At 46.7% G+C, this 23751-nt stretch overlaps 1 pseudogene across 1 annotated transcript; it reads left to right on the forward strand.

The window, feature by feature from the left end:
* Window positions 1-5187: 5187 nt before the first annotated feature.
* On the forward strand, window positions 5188-23751 carry LOC144163856 (uncharacterized; annotated as a pseudogene). The gene is made up of 3 exons (XR_013320972.1): window positions 5188-5211; window positions 10032-10182; window positions 23240-23751. The product of XR_013320972.1 is annotated as an uncharacterized LOC144163856 (transcript).

Consider the following 23751-nt stretch of genomic DNA (forward strand, 5'->3'; position numbering starts at 1 on the left):
TGCCGCGGCGTCTGCTCAGCAGGCTTTTATCTTTCGGCGCAAGTGGTTCTGGGAACGTCGATTCGCATCCAGAACATTGTAGATCACAGAAGATTATTCTGGGCTAGTGACGTTAGGGCGAAACAGTCTGCTTATCTGAATGTGATAGCCCGTGGGGCATAAAAGTAAAGAATGTAAGACGCGCTTCGTTTGGAACGCAGATAATACAGCCGGGAGTTGCCCAGCCATAAAAACAAACAATAAATAAACAAACCCATACATGGTTGGCGGCAATATATATATATAAATATATTTATATATAAAGAGAGAGAGAGAGAGAGAGAGATGAGGGTAGGCAGTCAACAGTCAAGAAAGCCAATGGGTTATCCGTTGGGTATATAGGTATAGAGCAGTAGTAATTTCAGTACTGGTTGTGTTGGGTGACTACGTTTTTCTAGCATTTAGCATTTCACCCGCCGCGTTGGCTCAGTGGCTAAGGCGTTGCGCTGCTGAGCACAAGGTCGCGGGTTCGATTCCGGGCCGCGGCGCCCGCTTTTCTGATGGAGGCGAAAAGCAAAAACGCCCGTGTGTACGAGATTTTGGCGCACGATAAAGATCCCCAGGTGGTCAAAATTAATCCGGAGCCCTCCACTACGGCGCGCCTCATCGCCTGCGTTGCGTCGGCGCGTTAAACCCCACAATCAATCAATCAATCAATCGAGCATTTAGGATTTCAAAAAAAGTTGAAATAAGTGTTGCAGAGTCCCTTAAAAATGTCAGTTGTCCACCTATTCAGTCCACCTGTAAAATGTTCTGAGAACTGGAATACATTCGCTTGTTTCAGCTCTCCCAGCAGTTGTTCTTGCTTTAATTTGCGCCAGTTTCACGCTACAGGTTGCGCAAGAACAGTTCAAAACCTTCTCGTTGTTCGAACATTTCCGGAATTTGAGCCGCCGATTCCACCTGGGCAAGTGCCTGTGGTATTTAGGCTTTCGGTGCTTAGAGCGCCGAAGCTAAGCCTGAGCGCGCCGTAGTGGAGGGCTGCGTATTACTTTCGACCACCTCGGTGTCGTTAAATCTCGACCCACGGGCGTTTTCGCTTTTTCGCCTCTGCCAGAAAAGCAGCTACAGCGGCCGCGATCGAACACGCGTCATTGGACTTAGCAGCACAACGCCTTAGCTACTGCGGCCGCTTTTCTGATGGACGCGAAAAGCGAAAACATCCGTGTGTATGAGATTGCGGCGCACGTTAAAGTTCCCCGGGTGGTCAAAATTTATCCGGAGCCCTCCACTACGGCGCGCCTCAACGCCTGCGTTGCGTCGGCGCGTTAAACCCTACAACCAATCAATCAAGCCTTAGCCACTGTGCCACCGCGGCGGGTACGTGGTCTTCAGGCTTCAACAAAAACATTAAACTTGACGCCTTCCTTTACTCATTTGCAAGCACACCGCGAATATACTAGCAGGCGATGCCGCAGCAGGTTGTGCATTGATTGATTGATTGATTGATTGATTGATTGATTGATTGATTGATTGATTGATTGATTGATTGATTGATTGATTGATTGCCAGTGTCCGCAGTAGGGAACGCATACATACATCTGCCACCCTTGCGTCGGCATTGAAATTCGTAGGGTGACTTCAGGAAGCCTGGTTCATGCCGAAGCACGTCTACAAAGCAGGTTTGCGACAGAAACCTTCTCCCGCTTTTGTTTTGACTCACCACCCGCACTTTTTTGCCCAGATATCCGGGTGTCGCCTCCACAACATGATACCGGTCCATGAGTCAGCCCTGTCTGTGTGTAAGCAGGCCCCGACTCCGCACTCAGCTCTTGGGCGCCCAAACCTACCACCGCTAATCATTCTCCTATCACCGCAGCGTGGCAACAAAAGCCTTGTCTGTCGTTCAGATTGTCCTGTGGCGCCTGTGCAGCGTGGGGATTAGAGTCTCTGACTGGCGTTACCTGCGGTGGGCCTTCTGACGACAGCGGGGCAGCCTATACGCGCAGCATTGAAATCACAAACGAAATGGGCGTGTTTTCCTGCATTGCAGTAATAAGGTTTTAATTAATTCAATGCGGGAAAACACCTTATAACATTAGTTTTCTGGGAGTACAAAAACGAGTATTATTTTGCGCTAAGTGCGCTTAGGGGGCTACCGAGAGATGGAACCGGAAGGGGAGGAGACGAGGTCAATGGAGGGAATAAAGGGACCCTGCAACACTTTCGTTGAGCGCTTTCACTCTTTCCGTCACGTCTGGAATCACTGCGAAAGCTATAGGTATCACCAGCACAGAGCGGCCCTGCGTGATTTACTGGTCGTACCAGATACGCCTTCCATGTCTGCTTTGCTTTTGTGGCTTTTTTTTAAGTTGCTGTCGAAAAGCGTTGATTGCTGCAACTAAAGAAAAACCGGCCCACAGCCGCGACATTGCCTTAGTGACGTAATTCGGGCCGTCGAAGAACCTCAAGACCGTGAAAGAGAAAAAAATCTTTTGAGCGAGTTTACAAGTTATCTCATGGGCATAGAGCATTGATTTTTGTCTGAGGTACTTTTGCGACACCATAATGTAAGTACTGGGCGTGTTGGGTGAATACGTTCTGCAAACATTTAGGATTTCAAAAAAGGTTAAGAAAGTGTTTCAGGGTCCCTTTAAAGTCAGAAAATTCGGAGGCGAAAAATGGGCTAGGGCATGGCAAGGCTGGAATAGCAGGAGCAGAGGTACTTGGGATAGGCCATCGTCCTGAAGTGGACAAAAACAACATGATGATGATGGTGATGGTGATGGTCATGCTGGTGGTGGTGGTTATCATTAGAAAAATGATGATGAGGATGAGATGCGCTTCGTTAGCGAAATTGCACGAGTATTTCAGCTGCAGTCCGTGAAAGAAATATTTGAACTGCTTGGTGCTGGGCGGTTTCCTCCGTGTGGGCAAAGTGCTGTGACTAATACAGACGCAGTTTGTAATATTTTACATGTTTATGTGCCGGCTGAGAAGAGAGCCGACGTACAGTCGTGGACGGATGAAACGCGAACACAAAAAATATGAACCAAAACAATCAAATAGCGCCATTTCTTCTCATCTAAGTGAAATTGTCGCGTGGCTTCATTACAATAAAAAAGATTGAGAATGTTTCTTTCTAAAGGTACCACTATCCAGGCATGATTTTATCGGCCCTATCCATACTTTTAGATTTTGCATGTTCCGGTTCGTATTTCGTGTTCTCATTTCATTTGTCCACGGCTACGTAAAAAAGGGTCCGATCGTTGCCGTCAATTTCCCGATATAAGCCGCGCTTCAAACTTCCGTTTTAAAATGCGCTCAACTGAAGTTCTGAGGCATTCTCAGATAATGAATGGCAGCCTACCTTTGTCCCTGAAGAAGAAAGTGTATGACCGCTGCATCTTACCGGTACTCACCTACGGGGCAGAAACTTGGGACGCTCACTAAGAGGATTCAACTTAAATTGAGGACGACTCATCGAGCAATGGAACGGAAGATGACAGGTGTATCATTAAGGGACAACAAGACAGCGGAGGGGGTGACGGAACAAACGCGTGTTAAGGACATATTAGTAGAAATTAAGACGAAGAAATGGACGTGGGCAGGGCACTTAATGCGAAGACAAGATAGCCGTTGGTCATTAAGGGCAACAGAGTGGATCCCTAGAGAAGGCAAGCGTGGCAGGGGGCGGCAGAAAGTTAAATCTGCAGATGAGATCAAGAAGTTTGCGGGGATAAATTGGTCGCAGTTAACACAGGACCGGGGCAATTGTAGAGAAATGGGAGAGGCCTTTGCCCTGCAGTGGGTGTAGATAGGCTGCAAGTCTTCTGCGTGCGGCGGCGTAGCCATCTTTCACCTCCCGTTTCTGTTTCATTTCCCGTTTTAGGGGCGAGGCTCCTTAGGGCGTGGGTCTGTCCATCCTCGACGTATGTATGTAGCCACCTCTAGTTTAGTTCTTGGATTGTTTACTAGATGGCGTGGCTACCTCTAGTTTAGTTCTTGGATTGTTTACTAGATGGCGGTACTTGTATATGATGAAAAGATGCGCTTGGATTGTTTACTAAATGGCGTGGCTACCTCTAGTTTAGTTCTTGGATTGTTTACTAGATGGCGGGGAGCGTTGTAATAAAATCCGTTCGCTGTTGGTGCGCGCTCGGAGTCGGCCGATGGATAAGGCTGCAGATGTGCGAGCCCGCGAGGCAGAAGCGCTCCTTGAAGCTGCGCGACGCCGCCGCCAAGGTCCTGCCGTACGAGAGCGGGAGGCCGAAGCGTGTCGTCTGGCTGCGCGACGACGCCGCCAAGATCCCAGCGTTCGAGAACGAGAGGCCCAAGCGTCACGGCAACGGCGCGAGGACCCTTCCGTACGCGAAGCGGCACGGCTGCGGCGCGAAGAGGATCTCCAAAACGTCAAAGAACGGGAAGCGGCGCGAAAGCGCGCGTATCTGCAGGCAGACCCCGATGCAGTGAGAGCTCGTGAGGCGTCCGCAAAACGCATCAGGCGAGCTCAGCCTCAAGGTGCCGACGCGCGGTTTAAGCGAGACTTTCTCGACGTTACGTTCGGACACAGATGTAGTGGGCGAACTTTCACTGAAGAGTCACGGTTTTACCGATGATTTCCCCTCAGGATCTTCGCCCACTCATCATCATTCACCCCGTGGATATGCTGTGAATTTTTTTTTCTCTAAAAATCTATCTTCGAGAAGTGCACATTGATTTCCTGGAAAAGTTTAAAAACAAAGGAGTGTAATAGGCGTGCATGACGGCTCCGGTGTGCCTTTAAAAGCGAACGTCCTCAACCTGATTTAGCGCTGTTTTCATCGTATATGTGGAGGCCTGTCCAAAAATACATAGGATGTTCAACTCGAGATTTGCAAGCGACATTATCTTGTTCACTGAATCAGAATAAAAGCGGAAAATGCCTAAACCTACGTACGCAGAAATCTCTCTAATATAATTAATAATGGATATAAAGAAAGGGAAAGTAAGGTTAAACAGACTTGCAGATAGCCTCACTTTTAGACTACAGGTACCGCGAAACGCCTGGAGAGGGTAATTATCGTAATTAAATTGACCAAGTTGCCAGGGCTGATTCAAAACCACAAGAAATAAATATTGTTTAAACGAAGTATGGGGTTGGAGGTATTCGACAAGGACGCTGAAATAATGAACAGACAAGCTACATGGGACGTTGGCGCGAGCGGTATGAACCACTCCACACTGCGGGAGGTAAGTTACATGGGACAAAAACAACTGACGCCTTACTATACTGGGGTACAAGTTAAACAGTTAAAGAAACTAGCTCATGTCGTGTATCACTCCGCCGAAGCGACAGGCCCAGATATCAATGCTCGCGAGTTTTGAAAGGAGATCGCGCTTAAAGCGTGGCAACGTCCATTTTTCTCACGCAGTTTGTTTTACGTCGCTGCTGTAGCTTATAAGCAGGTTAGGTCCGAGAAATCACAGAAACGACTCGTGTCACGTTCGAAATACTCGCAGTAACGCACTATGTCCGCCGAGCGGAGAGAACAGCCGACTGCGGTGATGAGACGCTGGGGCAACGTCCGAGAAGCACAGAGTAAAATATGTTTTGAGATGAGGTTGTGAGCAATGAATCAACGAAGGTGGGCAGCTAAGGTTTTTAGGTACCTATACTTGAAAAGCGTGGACACGCAGTGGTTAAGGAAGACTGGAAGGCTAACGATGAAATACGGAAGGAACAGCGGAGAATCGAAAACAGCAAGGTAACCAAGAAGAGGCAAGGCTGATTGAAACGGATAAATGGAGAGAAAAAATGGAAGCTAAAACGTCGTTAAACATGTACAGGGCTGAGAAATCGAACATGAGAGAGGAAAATTTCTGCGATAATTTCCAGGGCAGTACTTTGATTTTTTTTAGGCAAGAACAGGTTGCTTGCAAACTAAGAGGTTTGTGGGGGAATAGTTACGAAATGATGGGGTATGCGTTGTCTGCGGAAAAGAAACAGAAACTATGTGGCGCATAGTGTTAGAATGCGAGGGTATCCATACAAATCTACACGAGGGAAATTTTCGGCTTCCAGAAGCCCTAGGATTTAAGGGTAGCACACAGAAAGTTAACTTCAAGGCTGTCGAGGTGATGAAAATAAGATTAGAATGCTGGTGGACGAAGAGCAGAGAAGGGAATATTGCCTAGCACAGCTACCACCTGTAATAGAAAAAAAAGTGTTTTGTGCCTAATAAATTTCTGTGCCTGCCCTAAGCAGCGTTGCTATTAAACTAAAAGTATAAAACATAGGTATATTAGTCCTTTTTGGTAAGATGATACGTCAACATCCCGCTACAAAGGGAAAACCCATAGCAATCATCATAATCATCATCATCATTATTGTATACCTGGGTCAATGAAGCCTTAAGTCACCTCAACAAGTGAAAAGAGGGTGTCTGGAGTCACGCTTGCATGGGACCAGGAAACGAACGTCCTGAATCACAAAACAAACTCGGCTGGCAGAGGCATCATAGCTAAAATAAAAGCAATAAGCAAAATCAAAAGCAACATCGTCTGACGTCCTATGGACCTGTCGAAAAAGGTGCTGGGGAGCTACCGCTGCTTCGTCTGTTCTCCTATTACGTTTTTAGAGTTAGCGGTAAAATTACAATCGTTGTTCTATCTAAAAACACTGCTTTTACTTGCATTTTGTGTTTATACCCGCGTTGTGCTGCTCAGCATGGGGACGCGGGTTTGATTCCCGGCCACGGCGGCCGCTTTTCTGATGGATGCTAAAAGCAAAAACGTCAGTGTGTTGGAGATATCGGCGCACAATAAAGACCCCCAGGTGGTCCAAATTATTCCGGAGCCCACCATTACGGCGCGCCTCATCGCCTCCATTGCGTCGACGCGTTAAAAGATCAATTTTTGGGTTGATGGGCCCTTTGAAAACGAAATAAAACGTTTCATAACATTGTATCCTCAAGGTTTGAGCTGTATGCTGCACCCGCTAATGTGAGCCCACGTTGCGGTGCATAGGGCCGTTAGATGGCACCGCTCACTGAATTGTGTTTGCTGGAGATAAGAACTTCGATGCGGCCATGTTTTCGCTAAGATTAGGTCGAGCACTTTAGACGCCGCGGCGCGCTTCGACCTTGGCCTTTAGAAAATTGCTTAGCTAAGTGTCTCCCAAAACTCTTTCCCATAGCACTTCTTTTATCTTCATGAGGGCTATAAGCGGGAAATAATGCTGGGCAGTTCAAAATCAGCTAGGGTGCCGGCACTGTGAGATAGCCGAAAATTAGATAGATGATGTGCTGATTTGCCGCTGAAATTTATAAGTACGAACTGGACAATGCGCCAAAAGGCAATCACTTTATCCTAATCGCAGACGTAACAAAAGTGAATAAAACAAAAAAAAATCCCGCGCCTTCCGGCGAGGGGAAGACGAGTAAATGCAGAGCATTGGGGCCTCAGTGCTTATTGAAGGCAGTGTTGCTTCCATCGATTCTTCCGTGATGCTGGAGTAGCAGACACGAGTAAACGTGGGCACGAGCGTCAACCAAGGAAGGAAGGAGCAACGCCGTGACTGAAACACGAGCGACCGCTAGCCGCTATATTTGCAGCGCGCGCAGTAGAGGAAGAGCAGTACTGGGGGGAGAGCGCGCATGCGCAAGCAGCGCGCGCCCTTCCACGCCCCACCGTGCTGCTATCACGCACCTGTTACGCCGAGACCGCGACGGAGCGAACGGGCTGACTACGACGCATGCGCGCGCCAGCTGCTGTTGAGAGAGAGGAGGGAAGGAGAGGCTCACCTGCTGCGGACGCGGAACTGTTGACACCGTCCGACGCAGGAACAGGCGAGGCTAAGGAATGCTCTGCATTTAAAAGACTTAAAAAAACCGTCGTCAAAAGACCGTCGAGTTAGCTCTATCTGTAAGTTCGAAATCCTTAATGCGGGCAAACAGAACTGAGATTGATTGATTGATTGATTGATTGATTGATTGATTGATTGATTGATTGATTGATTGATTGATTGATTGATTGATTTTATGGTTTAACGCCGACGCAACGCAGCCGATGAGGCGCGCCGTAGTGGAGGGCTGCGGAATAATTTTGACCGCCTGGGGATCTTTAACGTGCGCCGAAATCTCGTACACACGGGATTTTGTACGGGAAATATCGTACACGCAAGTGAGGACGTGCCTTTGCGCTTTCGAATGGTTTCAGTCTGTCTCCTTCGCGTTGCGTCGCTGCTCGTTCCTGCTGCCATGTACTGGGAGAGTTGACCACGTGGGTGGATTTCACTGCCCATCGGATCACTCCTGTGACAGTGTTTTTCTTCTCCCTTATTACATCTGTTGTATAATGGCATGGGCAGACATGTTTCGCTACTTCCGAGTTAAACGCATGGTATGGAACGCCTCGCGCAATGGAACGCTTTAGAGACACGTGGTAGCTGTTTCAGTGTTGGAGACGCGGATGCCAACGATCGCTCAGTGGGCCGTTCAAAGCTTTCGCATTAAATTGTTTTGGTAGCCACTCTATGCGCGTATTGGGAATAACTCATAATTTCGTGACAAGTGGGAGTAGCGCTGTGCTTACAAATATTCGCACCCAGACTTTTCGCACTCGGGGTGCCCCAAAATGCGCCAAATTAAACTTGGTACGCGTGGTTCAAATTTGGACAACACGCAGCTCGAGCCACTATAGTTGGCCACTGCCTCGCCAGATGGCGAAAGTGGGCTCAATGTCCTATGGATCGCTCCACAACGCAGCGTATCGATGCTTTCGCCGTTAGACGTGCCGCAAGTTCTCGCAAGTGGAGACCGCCTGCACGCCCATACCTCACCAACAATGGGTTGAAGGCGTGCTTAACCAAACATTTCCGCGTAAGGTATTTCAATGAAGACCGCCGTCTTTGTAAGAAGTCACTGCCTCCCTTATGCTCACGTTGGCGCTTTCGCCTGCTGTATTTTCTTTCTGTATTCGTTCAACCAGTGGGGCTCTTCGATTTACAGTCTCGGACTCACCGCGGACTCTCGAGAAGCAGTCCGGCATTCGATTTTCCCATGCATCTCTAAGGTGTCGGGAAATCCTAGGACTACCCGCGTACTATCCGCGGTGAGTCCGAGACGAGACTGCAAATCGAAGAGCCACAGCGTCTCAATTCTGGTAACAAACACATGTGGGCGAATTAAAAACGGTGTTTTGGGGAACAAAGTAGAACATAATAAGTCATTAACATTTAGTGCTCGTTTACAAAACGCTTTTGCATTGTCATTCTTCGCCGGTGTGTTCAAATGGGGAACGTGCGCCTGTTGAAGTTGGCGCGCTTTCACAAGAGTAAGTTTTAAAATTAGCGCGCAAATAAATTGGCGCCTATTCTCGTTTTATTGCGAAGCAGTGTATCCGCACCATAGAGTTTCATACTAAAGAAAAATATGGCGCCGCTGTCTGCGGCCACAGCCGGACTGAAGCAACGGCGCCTGCCGCTCTTCAAACCCGGCCGTGGTGGGGCTGCGGCGCTCCAGCAAGCGCTCCGTCATGTACTGGGCAGGCACGGTCCACTTGCCCTTCGCATGGCCGATGATCAGACTGAAAAGCTGCCACTGGCAGCAAAAAAGCAAAAATACTACTTACTCTAAAGGATTATTCAAATTTCGTTTGTGATCATAAAATTGAAGCTTTAAAAGATTTATTTTTCAGGTATTACTTAGAAGCTTCATGCAAGATGAACAAGAAAAACATGCTACCGTTTTTGTTTATTCTGGCTTGAAGATAAAAAAGAAGCCATGTGGTGAGCCAACCCAAGTAGGCGACGGACGTCGCTAGCTGCAATGGCGGCGCCCCAGACGTCCAGCGATTGCAGTGCCAGATTTCACTTTAGTATATATTAGTATGGAACTGTACGCTCCGCATGGTAGGGCTCGGTATTTTTTTTTTGTCTGCGGCTGTTACAGCAGCGGCTATGCACTGTCGTGAGTGCGCAGACGACACTGCAGACGAAATCGATACAACCTCGTGACCGTTCTCTCATTTTGGGCTTGCTTTTTGTGTCCTTTCTTTATCGTCTGTTGCAGTCGAGGCGGACGAGGCCCGCAGCGTCGGCTGCCTGCGACATCATTGCACCGCTGAGCGGCTGGGCCCACCGATACACCAGTTGGTTCGGTTGCGCCCACGCAGCAGACGACGCCGCCTCGCCGGAAAAGTCCCTCTCATCTTTCGAAATAGGTTCGTTAACCAGATTCCGGATATCCTTACTTTCGAAACTTCGTTGGTGGTTCGAACGCGACCAGCTTCCGCACAGCTTTTCACAAAATGCTCTTTGCACCGCATTAGAGATCCCCAGACGGTCAAAATTAATCCGGAGTTTTCAAGCGTGGTGCGTTAAAGCCCAGAATCAATCATCATATACTTCTTTGCAACCCCTACCCCCTTTCCCCGCAAACGTAAAAATGGTACCAGAGCAAATACATAACGGCGCCAAGCCACATTTAGGTTAGGTTCGGTTAGGTGAAGTGAGGTTATTTAAGTTAGGTTAGGTTAGATTAAGTTAGGTTGGGTTGGATGGGTTCGGTTGGGTTGAGTTTACTCCGATACGTGCGAATAACTGTCAATATACAGAGATAATTGTTTGATTAATTTTCTACTATGGGCTGTGGCTGTCTATATGTCGCAGCAGATACTCCTGCTGCATCAATGTTGCTCAGAAGCGGCTGAGAAAAAACAGCGCCACTACTTTATCGGTGCGCTAGGGTGTTAAGGCAGCATGCGAGATAATTTCGTTGTAACTTTAATTATAAGGTTAGTTGGACAGGCATGGTAGCAGGGTTTAATACGTAGACATTCATCGTTTTTTTTAATATGGCGTATAGGGGCAAGGTCTCGGCTAACTACACCTTTCCGTTTGGGCGCTTTCCTTCTCGCACGGCGACTGAGCAGCAGCTGGGATGCATGTAAAATGCACGTACAGCCGTGAACAAGTGGAACGCGACTGTGAACCAGAAAATGTGAACCCAAATAAAAATGTGAACCAGAACACACAAATAGCGCGATTTCTTTCAATGAGAGTCGAAATGACGTGTGGCTTAGTTACAAAAACAAAGTTGCGAAGTGAGGCTTTCCTTATTGCCTTCAACCGTGCATAGCGCGCCATTATTGGACTTCAAGGAACAGTATTTTTCGAATTTTCGTGTTCTTGTGCATATTGTCGTGTTCGCACTTCATTTATTGGTGACTTTTTATGCATGCAGACATTTACAGATACATACATACATACATACATACACACATACATACATACATACATACATACATACATACATACATACATACATACATACATACATACATACATACATACATACATACATACATACATACATACATACATACATACATACTTGAATACATACATGCATACATGCATACAGATGACATACATATATACATACATACAGATGGCATACATACATACATACATACATACATACGTACATACATGCATACAGATGACATACATACATACATACATACGTACATACATACATACATACTTGAATACATACATGCATACATGCATACAGATGACATACATATATACATACATACAGATGGCATACATACATACATACATACATACGTACATACATGCATACAGATGACATACATACATACATACATACGTACATACATACATACATACTTGAATACATACATGCATACATGCATACAGATGACATACATATATACATACATACAGATGGCATACATACATACATACATACATACGTACATACATGCATACAGATGACATACATACATACATACATACGTACATACATACATACATACTTGAATACATACATGCATACATGCATACAGATGACATACATATATACATACATACAGATGGCATACATACATACATACATACATACGTACATACATGCATACAGATGACATACATACATACATACGTACATACATACATACATACTTGAATACATACATGCATACATGCATACAGATGACATACATATATACATACATACAGATGGCATACATACATACATACATACATACGTACATACATGCATACAGATGACATACATACATACATACATACGTACATACATACATACATACTTGAATACATACATGCATACATGCATACAGATGACATACATATATACATACATACAGATGGCATGCATACATATATACATACGTACATACATACATACCCACACGCACGCTCACGTACACACCAAGTACGAAACAACGTCCGCATCTTGCACCGGAGAACCGGTGCCGATATGGCGATCGTTACAGGGAGGGCGCACGTGCGCCTGCGCAGAATAGGTTTCGGCGCTCGTACGCAGGTGCAGTGGCGCCGATCGGCTTCCGTATCCCGTACCGGTACCGGTTCTCCGGGGCTTATATCTCTGCTATAACTTGGTGCCAACTGCGCACCTCCTACCCTGTAGTAGCTGAACATAAATGAAGCAGTCGAAAGGAGCACCACTGAGTAGGGTAGCATCAGGTCATGCGGTGATGCGCACATACGGTAGACTACTGAAGCCAAGGAAAAGAAGTCACGGGGAAAGAAAGAAAACGTGCAACCCACGCCTCCTTAAGAATGCAGAACAAAAACAAACAGCGCGAAGAGGGTAGTCGAAACCAAGCAAGTGATGCCCAGCGTTGGTGAGTGCCGTACGTGTGTTTGTGTACGCGCTTTTTTTTTCTTTCCCGTTTACAAGGGATTTGGGAATCGGCGTGAGCACTGTTCATTTTTCTTACCAGTGATGCATCAGCAACATAAATGGTTATCATTCATTATAAAACAAACATCCGCAAGACGAAAAATAAAAATAACAAAACTACACAGCAATAATCCGGTAATTCGGGAAAAAACACTGGAGTTTGTTTGAAACGAGATCAATGCGGCGAAACAATTTATCAGAAGAGCAGCGGCTTACGCAGGCTTTCATTCCAGGAGAGGGGGGGGTGACAATGGCAAAGAGAAAGGATGAGAGGAGGAGGAAGTAAATAAGAGGAGAAAGAACAAAATAAGAAAAAATGATAAAATCGAAAGCAGGGAATTTGCACAAGTGTAAAGCACAAGGATTCCGAGATTATGTCCTACCCCACATAACTTTTCGGTTGTTTCGTTCAATTTTTTTCGTCTGAAATTTCGTAATGAATGACCTTCCTGGCGAAAATTAGCATACATCGAAGTCACATGTGGTTCATACATAGTTATACATCCACGAAAACAATTAACGGAAGCCATTTTTTGTTAACAGGCAGGGCTATTTTCGTCTGTCGCCCCCCTTTTCTCTTGAAGTGGACAATTTTAAGTGGGGGAGCGGGGCGCCATTGTAGGGGAGCATACGAAGGACTAAACGGAAGCGATAAATGCTAATTATTGATGCGCTAGTGCGCACCACGCAAACACACACAAAATCACATAGCGAGTGTTATTACATTTGTTGTTTGAGTGATCTCTAGGAACATAACAGGTCGAGTATCCTGGTAGCGAGCATTTTTCTAACATTTGGGGCCAGCGGGCGCAGAGGTAAGATGCCATGTCGTCTCGAATAAAATGTACGGACGTTTTTCACTAATTTCGGTTGTTAATTAGTGGATGTTCCCAAGTACAGCCACGTATAAGACAAATGGGATATTGGCCCTTAAGTGATATTGGCTTAGCTTGCTTTGTTTATATAAAAATACAATGTACAAAACATAAGAATATTGTCGGGTCGGTAACTATACGCCTCGAGATTCGCGATCGCTGCGCCGCCTGCCGCCGCTTCTCCGCGGCGTTTGCGGGATTAGCGCTGCGTGCCTTATAGGTGGTCATGCAGTGTTTTGGTTCTCTTTCGCTTGTTTTTGCCTTTCCGCGCTCTAAACAACTTGTTATGGTGACGTCTGTAAGCTAACTGCACGTTTAGGGCACCTAAAAAAACAGCTGCGTCTTGGTAGAGCGCTCTAACGCCAACAAGAGCTACCCGGGGAGGCAGTTCTGCGCGCTTCTTGGCCGCTCTTGCGGGCGTCGGCGATGGCAGCAGCATATCACCGCTGTCACCTTCGAACACGTCAGCACAAGTGAATTCTATTTATTGTCGCCTCGCTTAGACCTGATATTGGCACTGTAAGTGGTTGGTTCGTTTTGCAGCGCAGACAACAAATGCGGCTTTGCTTCGAATATGTACGTCGTAGAAAAATATGTTTCGGGGACGTGATAACCCAATAGCTGACAAAAACTTGTGCCTTTTATGGGAATATAAGCCACGCGAAAATGTTAAGTAGACTCAAAGGCTGTGCATTGTCAGATATGTGCCCACTCATGCCTTATAGTAAGAACCAAGGTATATGTTAATGAAACCACGAGAAAATGAATGGTCTGCAAGGAATAAATAGAATAGTCGTACGGGAATGAAAAAAAAAAAAACGAGTGCAGCTTCTGAAATGCTAAAGACGTTTGTTCGAGCAAGGTAGTATTCACCAGACCAACTAGATGCGAAATGCACTGATATTTCGCTAGACATGGGGGGGGGGGGGTGAGGAGGACGCTCAACTATCGTTGTTTACAAATGCGGAGCGGAATCAAGGAATGAACGTTTTAGTAATCACGCACACAAGATGCGTGTTCACTTTTCGTTTGTTTTTCGCCTTGAAAGACGGCTGATCACTCGGCGGACTCATTTTTTGAAGAATACAGGATAGGCAGTTCACAAGCGATACGAGGTGTCGTTGGAAGAGTTGATTGATTGATTGCAGGGTTTAACGCGCCGACGCAACGGAGACGATGAGGCACACCGTAGTGGAGGGCTCCGGATTAATTTTGACCACCTGGAGAGCCTCGTATAAATCTCGCCAAAATCTCGTATACACGGGCTCGTTGGAAGAGTGTCGTATCTGATAAGGGCCTCTGATTTCGGTTTATGCTAGATTCTGCAGTCTCACTGTGTCATGACTCTTACGACGATGTTTCGAAGAAGAGTTTGGTCACGGACGCGGATTACTCTATAAGCCCATCTTCGCGCTTCTCGTGGAGGATAAATGTAACAGATGAATCTTTGGGAGCGCTCAATCCCGGGACAAGACGACCCAGCATTAAATTTGTCGTCGTGTGCTGACTCCGGAGCGTAATTTTGCATTATCCGTCGTACTTCTTTGGTACAATGTTTGTGAAATTTATGCCGCATTGGCTTGTTCATGGTACTGATCAATATCTGATATGGGATATTGGCAGGCGCAACTTGCGTGCTGTCAGGTATGAGTGCTCCGCTAGATTTTGTAAGTGCACAAAGTCGATTTACATCATAGTGTGTATGGCCACAACATGACCATCGGAGGAAACACTGCTTACGGAGACACTGTCACTAAATTTCAGGGCAGCGGAATTGCAATCAGCTGCATGCAAATGCTGGCTTCCGGACGCCGGACTGTGACATACGCCCGGCGCTCATATAGATCTCACTAAGATCGCGTCATAAACGTTTATACTCTCGTGAACATGCCACGCTTGCAAACAGAGTGCCTGCCCCACGTTATTCGGTATTTCGAACGCGGACAAACGGTAAATCGCTGTCTTGAACGAGCCCCAAAAGCAACGGCGACAGGGGGGAGCGGGCCGGGGACTCCCGCGCCTGCTTTCAAAACGGGCCGCTAGGGGGATTTCAGTGGCGCCCCTACAGGCCGCGCTCGAGGCGTATACACCCTACAAAGAGTAGAGTTGGTAACTTTACCCTCTAATGCCGTAGCATGGTGTTTGAAGGAACACTGAAGGATGGAAAACCTTTAAAGATGATAGGCTTTCTTGAGCTACTTAAAGGCGAGAATTTTGGTTTGTCTGTATGTCTACCTCTCGATTCAGCCATCCGGCCGAAAGTTAAGAAATCCTTGAACGAGACGTTTGTGCAGACAAAACAATTTCCAAACTAGTAAATCTGGTAGCACACTGAAAGGAAACGTTAGCGATATTGAAGGCAACACATAAATACCAAACTGTTACTAGCAGTGTTGTAATAAAAGAGTACCGACATTATTTTTTTGTTTTTATGCTGTAATCAGTACCTATTCGCCCACTGATAACAAAAACCGACCAAAATCAGTCAGCACAGATAATTCAATGGATTTCTTTCCAGCGCAGTGTCCGTCGCCGGAAGCACAGATGGCAGTTCTGATCCATTCCGGACGGTATTGCGTCACGTTACTGTGACCACAAACCTGCAGATTGGGACATCAATCAAAAACCCGTGACGATGTTGCGGATTTCTAATCTGCCAACATGGACAATGATGATGATTGTAGAGACGCCGACAACGAAGTGGCACGTTGACGCGCCTGGCGATGCGTGCTGGCACGTTCGCTCGTGATTGAGTTCGAAACGCTGCGCTTGAACGACTGTGCAGGGCTTTGCATCGCTCTCTTCGCGGCGCCAATAAACGCTGAAGATCGGCTTTCCCTTTTCGTAACATTGGTGCCGAAAATCCGGGAAGCAAACCAGCGTTGCCGCGAGCCTTCTCCTGACGAGCTGGGTACGCCTTTCTTCAGCTACGTCCGGCATGGAACGTATCAAGAACAAGCGCGCATCACGGCGGGCTATGAACACGAAGATTATCAGCGAGGTGGACCAGCTGCTACAGTCCCAGCAGTTGGACCTTTCCGTACTTCGTGTCTTTCACGGGCGTCGTCGAGCGAGCAATGTAGCATTGTCCGCACTTAACGCCGAGCTTGAAGCCCACCTGACCGACGAACAAGCAGTGGAAGACTACGCTTCGGTCATGGAGTATGACGACGCAGCAACCAGCGCACTGGCTTTACTCGAGCATCACATGGAGATGTTGAAGTCATCTTCGACACTCCAGACTGCTCCTTCATTTGATGACGCCAGCGGAGACCGCCGGGCTGCCACGTCTACCGGACAGCCCATACCACCGACTCGTGAGTTTGGAGCACGTCTCCCGAAGCTAGAGCTGATAGGTTCGACGGAGCTATAACGCGGTGGCAACCTTTTTGGGAAATGTTTTGCCATTCCGTTCACGAGACTCCCAGGCTGTCCAATATTGACTGCTTTCATTACTTGCTTTCGCTTCTTGACGGAGCTGCTGCTGAAGCCGTTGCTGGCCTGCAAGTGACAGAGTCCTGTTATCAAGATGCTCTTAATATCTTGAAGAATCGGTTTGGCAATTCCAAAGTGATCGAGCTGAAGAATTTTGAAAATCTGCGGGAGCTCAGGCCTGTCGATTCAGCCAGCAACATGCCCGCATTGAGGAAGCTGTACGACAACGTGCAAATGAACCGACGAGGATTAGAAAGCTTGGGCGTTGGAATTTCTCCGAAGGGAAACCACTGGCTGACACCATCGCTTTTCCAGGCACAGAGTTTAAACAAGAAATGAGCCTCCTGATTGGGTCAGACCAGACCTAGAAGTTCATTCCAGAAACGAGCCAGGTACCGCAGGAAGAAGCGAATCCTGCTTTGGTCGCTGTGAATACCAGTATGGGATGGACCTTACAAGGACCGCTATCTCTGGAAGATAGCGATAGATGCAGAAGCAGCAGCCTCGTGAGCGTCCGCCGCACGGACGCGCACGCGAATGAAGACTTCTCTTCCACTTTTTGGCGGTTTAGGGAGGTAGATACAGTTGGCCTTGTAACCACACCGTACTCGCACCCCGATGAAGATGGATTACCTAAGTTTGAAGATTCTACGCTCGACAACCGCAAGAATGCGCTTTCGAGACCTTATAGGTTACCTCGACGCCACACTACAAACGAAAAAGCGATTAGGGTACCCGACAAGGCCGAAGGACAATACCAGGATGACTGCACAGAAAAAGTGAAGCGTACGTTTTGTCCAGGACATGCCCCCTGCATACCGCACCGTGATGTCATCGTAGAGGCTTCAAGAACCACTCGTCTTCATGGCGTTTTTGACGCATTCAAAGATGCTGTTACACCGTCTTCCTTGAACTACGTCCTCGAGGAAGCTTCATCCTTAACCAGTAACCCTAAAAAAGAACCGAATGTCAGGGCGACATTAGAAGAAAGATGTCCGGTACAACTGCCCGAAGATCATCGCTCTAACCATACCATTTACAGCGGTCATGAACGACTTCCTCACCGTGGAGTCAGAGTTACTCTCGTTATAAGACGCAATTGTTCCAGTGTAGTTCGAGGCCGACCATGCGAGAAGACATACCTAAGACGTTGCGAAGTGGGTGACCTTTCAAGCTGCAAACTGCTTATGCCACAGCGCTACCGAGTGACAGTCGGCAAAGTCCTGGTGATGTTTTGGAAACTGGACAATATGGAAATGGTTAAATACCGTCATGCTAGTGGAACTGTTGTGGCTGTGCTTTTAACTATGCAAGTGTGCATTTGGTGGGCACAAAGGATGTTGCGGATTTCTAATTTGCTGCCAACATGAACAATGATGATGATTTAGAAATGCCGAGAACGAAGTGGCGCGTTTGCACGCACGGGGAATGCCGCAGGCACGCGGGGGAGATCGGAACGCTGCGCTTGAACGACTGTGCACGGCTTTGCGTCGCTCTCTTCGCGGCGCTAATAAACGCTGAAAATCGGCTTTCCCTTTTCGTAACAGACGTCACACGCGTATTCCGCATAGTCTGCGGTGGTCTCACGGGGTCTGCATGGGCCCGCCAAATCTTTCGACGGCAAACGTGCTGCGGGACATTTGAAAAGTAATTTGCAAGTTCGTTCAATTATACTTTATTTATTGGGTTTAATTTTTAATTGTGGCGCATTTGTGTTCGTTTCTGTTGATGATGTTGGCCTTCCATTAGTTTTTGAAAACACAGCGTAAATTTTGCTGGCGAAACGAGACCACCAACAACAGAGCGCAAGAGGGTGTTTCCGGTTCCGGAAAATTGCTACCCGCCGTCACTAAGAACCGGCCGGTTCGGTTCCCAAAATACGGACTGTGTTTGGTCACGCTGATGGCGATTTCGCTGACGCTGGCAGTGTGAGGTAGCACGCACCCGGGCCAATTAAAATCGATTTTCGATGTATTTTCCGACGCGGCTGGCTGCAATAATTGCCAGAGGGCGTCATCACAAACTACTGAAGCCAGTTACGGGATTTTCTGGGTCTCCGAGTTTGGTGTCAGTACACTTTTAATTAAAAGTAGTCCTGGGCGTAATTTTCCCGATGGCAATCAAGGACAAGCGCAGTGAAAATAATGTTTTAATCGCAAAATACAGAAAGAGCTCACGCTTTAGGTGCATGCATTGCTCGCAACCGTAACAAAAGGTTCCGACAGATGGCGTGGCAGCAGTGGAAACGCGGAAGAGTTGGAATAAATTCAGCGAGGACTTCACGGTGCTTATCACGGGCGGACCGAGACAGACAGGAGGGGGGCAGCATGAGAGGTGGGCGCGATAGAGAGGACGGCCAGTTACCTGGCAGGGGCCTCAGAAGACTATCGCCTTTCGAAGACGCTTGCAACTAAGCAAGGAGAGATGCGGCCAATGTCGTTTTGTTTTAATGTAAAAAAAGTCATCTTTATGCGCCCTTCCGCCGCTTATTAGACGCCAGAGGCAGACATAGCTCTGTTTGAATAGAAGCAAATCGCTAAAATGTGATATTTGTATCTTCCGTTTAACCTGCATGCTTTTTTTTATCGCGGCGTAAACTCAGTATAGGTGATATAATTTATTTGAAATAAAGAAAAAGAGGCGGACATGGGCTGGCCATTTATTGAGACTAAATGACACACGCTGAACCACCAGGATAACCGAGTGGTTGCCTGGAGGCGGGTCTAGAAGAAGGGGGAGAATAATAAATAATAAAGAAATAAAGGCTTTTAGAGTATCGGCACTCTTTTCTATCATTGATATGTGCCGCCAGGGTTTTCATTGGTCGGTCGGCACCACGTGATGCTTGTTTACATATGGGCGCAGCCATTTTGTTTCTCGGCGCCTCTCGGTCTCTCTCTCTGTCTGCTGCGCGGACGCTAGAGCAGCCGGTTGCACTCTGCCCGCCACAACCGGCGGAGGTTTCGTTGGGAGAGATGGCAACACTGCAAGCAGAAACAAAATGGCCCCCAGACGCTTCCGGGCGAACGAAGTGGCGGTACTCTTATTTAGTGACGCTAGGAGAGGCCTTCGTCCTACAGCGAACCTAACAATTAGTACTGTTGGGCTAGTCGGTAGGACATCATTAGAATACTATAGCGCAAGGAACGAAAACAAATACAAGGAAGACGAGCGCTCGTATTCCTTGTCTTTGTGCCCGTTCCTTGCGCTGTAGTATTCTAGTGGACCTAAGTTCCTGATAATGATTATGATGAATAAGTGCGCGTAACAAGCCAGGACGGGAGAACGAAGCTCCGCCCACTCTCCAGCGAGCTGCTGCCGGCTAGTAGAAATTGCAGAAAGCATAAATCGTAAATACGGCGGCCAAATTGGCCTCCTCTCCACCTCCGCTAACCCATAAAGTAGTAAAGCTTTATTATCCTATACCCATTCAGGAGGGAAGCTGATGGTTTGCTAGGGCATACGAAGATGAAATTTGCGCCCCTTTAAAAACGTATACTCGACTGCAGGTGCAAGATAAATATCTCGCAATATGGTGTACTAGGTTCCATCGTCCTGTTCTTTTCAGGAAGCGCCTAAACACGTTCTCTCGATTATGTTCGTTATTCATAATTTCTTGCATCGAAAAATTGTAGTGCCGGTATGTCTGGGAGGCGATAGCCGTTTTCACGTGTTTTCCATTTTCTGCGTAATGAAGCAACTACAGGTACAATGGGTAGTATATTAATTCGTATCACTCTTTGCAGGGTACCCCCACATCCAGGACTTGTAACGCCCCGCATTTCCACAAAAATGCAGATATCGCAGAAGTTCCACCTGTAATCGCTATAATGGCGTAAATGGAGATAACCGGAAGCGCGAAATTTTGAGCAACTAAAAATTACGGAAAATGCGCAAAGTGTAACGCCTGCATTTCAACAATAATGCTGATTTCGTGAAAGTTTCACCCGTAATCGTTATAATAGCGTACATGGAGATAATTGGTGGAGCGAATTCAGACAATTAGTTGAACGAAATTTTGAATAATTAAAAAACAAGAAAAATACAAAATAATTACGCAAAATGGCGAACCGTGTAACGCCCTGCATTTCCACGATCAGGCAGATTTCACGAAAGTTCCAAATGTAATCCCTATAGAAACGTAAATGGAGATAATTGCTAGGGCGAAATTTTGAAAAACTAAGAAATAGCAAAAAAAATTTAAAATTACGGAAAATGTCAAAACGTATACCGCATGGCATTTCCACAATAATGCAAATTATAATAGCGTAAATGGGCATAATTTTTAAACAAAATTTTGAAATGGTTAAAAATAAGAGGGAAATAAAATAATTACGTGAAATGGCTAACCGTGTTTCCACAAAAATGCAGGTTTCGCGAAAGTTGCAGATGTTATCGTTATGATAACGTGAACAAAGATAATTGGGCGGACGAAATATAAGAAAAATAATAAAAATTACAGAAAACGGAAAAACGTTTAACGCATGGCATTTCCGCAATAATGCAGATTTTGCGAAAGTGTCACCTGCAGTCGTTAAAACAGTTTCAATTGAGACAATCGGTTGAACAAAATTTTGAAAAACTAAAATATAAGAAAAGAAAAGTTTAAAAAAATTGCGGAAAATGGCGAACCGTGCAACACCCCGCATTTCCACAACAATGATGAAGATTTTGCGAAAGTTTCACTTGTAATCATTTTAATGCCATAATTGGCGATAATTGGTCAACCGGATTTAGAGCAAACAAAAAATTTGGCTGGAAAAAAAGTGACACTCAGGAAAGGCGGCATAAGAATGCTAGGCATTATTAGATAATTCTCTGAATTTCTGCAGAATTTGTTGTATTATCGGCACTGCACTCCTCTACACATTTTACCCAATCCCCCTTTTGTGTTCCTTCGTGTAGAAATACCTGTACAGTCATTTGTGTGTATTCATATTCCATTAAAAGGACTAGAAAATCTTTAGCTGCATTTAAGGTCACGTGTGGGCACAATGCAGTCGCATTTAAGTTGCATGGGTTATTCACTTTGCTACTGTAAAAATGCTTCTCGTTTCTTTTTATTTTTGGAACTCTTTTATTCATACATTTGCGACGTCCACGGTGGTCGGGCGTTTTATCGTAATAGAAAGTCACTTAATTTTGTCCGGGAAGTACACCTCGTCGATCAACGCATGCATATTTACTTTTATGATCCAAGTGTTTTGAAGGTTGGGGGAGGGGTGCTGAAGACAACAGCTGCCTATTTCAAATTTCAAAGTTTGGGGGGTGAAATTTCAATTTCAAGAAATTTCAGGCCTGGCTTTTCCAACTGAATCTTTAATTATGCACCATTTATTTTATGCAACAGCTTTTAATCCACTTGAAGCATCCTGTACAATGTAATAATTAAGGCTGTTATTCGTTTTTTTAGGGAAGAGCAATCTCGCCCTCTCGGCGTCACTGAAAATTCACTTGCACTCGCCTTAAGGCGTTATACAATCGCCAACAAGAATAAAATTATAAATAAATAATCTACTCCCCGTAGAGGAACAACAAAACTCAAATGATAGTAATGTGTCAGTAACAAGTTATAAGATGATGATGATGTTAAATAAATCTTTATTTGTCAAGCTGGTGCAGATGTTAGGGCACCTGCCCGGTGGGGGGCTTCCTTATTCCGGGAATACCCTGAGCTCGTCATAAGAAAACGAAAGAAACAACGTGCCTAGGGAATTAAATATCAGCCTTGACACACTTGACGTGTGACATAGGGAAATGGCTGTCATATTGAGTCTGAACTCATATAAGTGTGCCAAGACCAGGGGGGAGGGTGAGCTCCTTTTTGACCACATGGGGGCAAGACTCCCCCCTTTTGACTTCCCCCGCCCCCCATCCGGCGACCCTGGAAACAGATACATCTACACGACTTGAATGCACGCCTAAATGTGGCACCGCAAATTGGGCTTGCCTCTTTATAAAGAGCACGCCATCTATCAAAACAAAAAAAAAATGAATGAGAAAAGTTGGCACAGCGCATCCATCTGGCGCATATCTCGCTGAGCCCCGTGCCGGGCGCGGCCGCTCGCGTCGTCTGCTTCCACTCTCGATTTCGCCTGCGCGCGCTTGGAAGATGATACGCGTTTACCAGACGATGCGATTCTCTTGTTGTCTCATCCCGGCCTCCACGACCGCTCACTTTCTCTTCCCCGTTCCCCTACTCTCTTGGCACAGGCGACGCCACATTCCTAGAGGTCCTTGTCAATGACGTCGGCAGCCCGGACGACACCCAGCAGTGTCGCTTCCTAGCGACGACACCTCCCTGACTCGACGGCGTCACTGTGGCCACCACCACCGCCGCCCAGCCCTCGTCGCCGTCGCCAGTCTTGCGAAAGGCCAAGAAGAAAGTGACGTTCGCCTCCAACGGGCCGGCGTCCAAGGCCAAGGCGAAGTCGATGCCAGACCTGCTCGAGCCGCCCGACCTCTCAGCGGCTGAGACCGAAAGTGCCCAGCCCAGGCCCGAACCCAAAGCGACGTCTTCCTCTAAGAACCCGTTCCTGTTTGCGTCCTTCATGCAGTTCTCGACGAAGTGCACTAGCTCCTTTACGAACACCGGTCCACCGGTTATGGATGAAAGATGCAGAGTTGACGGGACTTTGTCCCCTTACAGACTGTGTACATAGTGAACGAACGCTTGAACTACAGTGAGTTCTTTACCTGGTACCTGTTGTTACAAAATGCATCGT

Source organism: Haemaphysalis longicornis, unplaced genomic scaffold (genome assembly GCF_048455015.1).
Source record: "Haemaphysalis longicornis isolate Haplotype H1 unplaced genomic scaffold, Haemaphysalis longicornis Haplotype H1 scaffold_13, whole genome shotgun sequence".
Lineage (NCBI taxonomy): Eukaryota > Metazoa > Arthropoda > Arachnida > Ixodida > Ixodidae > Haemaphysalis > Haemaphysalis longicornis.